This window comes from Grammomys surdaster, unplaced genomic scaffold (assembly GCF_004785775.1).
Source record: "Grammomys surdaster isolate TR1022 unplaced genomic scaffold, NIH_TR_1.0 334, whole genome shotgun sequence".
Lineage (NCBI taxonomy): Eukaryota > Metazoa > Chordata > Mammalia > Rodentia > Muridae > Grammomys > Grammomys surdaster.
This window is the reverse complement of record NW_021604753.1, coordinates 1,140,004-1,142,456: the sequence shown is the minus strand read 5'-3', so window position 1 is coordinate 1,142,456 and position 2,453 is coordinate 1,140,004.

Genomic DNA, 2,453 nt, shown 5'->3' with positions numbered 1-2,453 from the left:
GGGGGGGGGGTTCGAGACAGGGTTTCTCTGTATAGCCCTGGCTGTCCTGGAACTCACTCTGTAGACCAGGCTGGCCTCGAACTCACAAATCTGCCTGTCTCTGCCTCCCAAGTGTTGGGATTAAAGGCATGCACCACCACTGCCCGGCCTGCCTACCTTTCTAAGGCTTGCGGTAAAAAGGTCCAGCCTTCCCTTTTCCTGTCTCTATCAGAAGCTGGCCAGAACCTAATGTTTTTTCTGACACTTGGGATCTCTTCCCTTTCTCTGAGTTTCCTTATCATATGCTGCTTGTCAGCTACATGCCGGATCCCCATGCAGCTTAGAGGATGTGTTTTCCCCTCTCATTCTCCTCCTGGGCAGCGGCTGCAACAGCTGGCCTGCCCTGGGATTTTTTTTAAGTCTAATAAAATTGTCCTTGAGTTCCTGTTTGAGTTCATTCTTAAATTCTTTTATGAAACTAAGAACCTAAAAGAGGAATCCCAGTTTCTCCTCTCATCTGGTGATCCTCAAATTCCTTTACATGAATGTTTACAACTGAGAAATTCATGAAAAACTAAGATGACTGGATGGATGAGTGCCTGGGTGAATAGATGGATGGGTAGAAGGATGGTAGAGGGATGGATGGACAGATGGAAATAAGATAAACATACTAAGAAAGCAACCATATACAGTTTGAATGGCAAATAACTGGAGATCCCTGAGCACCACTTTGTTAATTTTCCTGAGATGTTAGTAGGGAATTCTGTTCTCACACCTGTCTGAGGGCTTGGTGAGAGCCCTCAGGAATCCCACAAACCACAGCCACACCCACGAGGCGTTAGGAAGCCAGAAGCCTGTCTTGAGGCTTTATGGAGGCATTTCTATGGCCTGGTGAATAGTTCAGGCAGGTGTGAGGAGGGGGAACACAACCTCCTAACCCCACAACAATCTCTTGTGTACCTGTGAATGTTCAGTATTTTAGCTGTATTTATGCTCATGACTACTCTGTGGGGCATTTTATTATTCTGACTTTATGAAAAAGGAGGTTGGGACTCAGAGCATAAAAGAACTGTGCCCATGAATGCACAGCTGGAACTGGAATGCAAACATAGTTGCATGAGGCCTTGGAGCACGTATTCTTTTGAGAAAGTGGAGCTTACCACCAACCAAACTGTTCTCTAGACCATGGCAGGTTCTCTGTGTTAGTATTCTGTCTAAACTCCACCTCCACAGTAGTTACCTGGCTGTGCTCCTCCCCACAGTTACCTGGCAACAGCCAGGTAGGCCTGCCCACTATAAAAGGGGCTGCTTGCCCCCTCCTCTCTCTTAATCTCTTGATCTCTTGCCTAGCTTCTCTCTGCCCCTTCTCTCTCCCTTCCCTTCCCCCTCTCTCCACGTGGTCATGGCTGGCCTCTGCTCTCTCTGCGCTCTCTCTTCTCTCTGCCTCCCTCCTGGCTCCCCTCCCCATGCCCTGAATAAACTCTATTCTATGCTATACTGGTGTGTGACTGGTCCCTCAGGGGGAAGAAATGCCTCTGCATGGGCCCGCTGAGACATCCCCTTCCCCCATACCTCTCCACACATCCACAGGACGTACTCTTTATCTTTTTATAAATACAACACTCTGTGTATGGGTCTTCCGGTAATGAGCACTATATATATTCCTGAGTGTGTCTTGGAGTACAATGCAGACATTCATCACCTTCAGATAAAGAAGCTGTCTCTCTCTCATGTAACACCTACATTTACATAGGACCAGGGGTTGCCAGAAGCACACGAGGACACACATCAAGCCATGTGCATGTATACAGACATGCCAGTGTTTACTGAGTATGTACATAGATATGCCAGTTCAGTGATTACTGCTTCCCCTTTTCATTTTGCATAGTTTTAAAAGATTTATTTATGCATGTATGTATGGGCACATGTGTGTTGGTGCCCATAAAGGCCAGGAGGAGGTGTTGGATTACCTAGATGGCCACAGGTGCTGGGATGTGAACACTCACACACTGAGCTACATCCCCAGTTTCTCTTTTCCTTTAAACAATTAGTGTCAGACTGATGTCACTCAGTGCTACAGTGCTGGACAAGTGCAAGCAAAGCACTGGGTCCCATTTCAATAAAAACCAAACCAAACCCAACCAAAGGTAGTCTCAGGCTCTAATCTCTAACCTTGAAGTCTAAAGATTTGGTGGAGCCAATGGCCCTGGCTTGTTCCCTCCATGTTCCCAGTTTCCACTTCTGTTGGGCTTACAAACTGAGTCGGGGCAACTGAAGCCTTAAAGAGGCTGGGCACCTCTTTCTACCACATCTGTTGTCACAAGATCCTGGGGGACAGGAAAGGGTTAGGAGCTTTGTGAGTGAGGAAAGGTGTTTCACACATGGAGGTATGTAACTCCATGACAGGAGCTTGAGGCAAGAACCAGCAGGAGGGATGTGCATCAATCACACCAAAGAAAAAGTTAAAGGCGGGG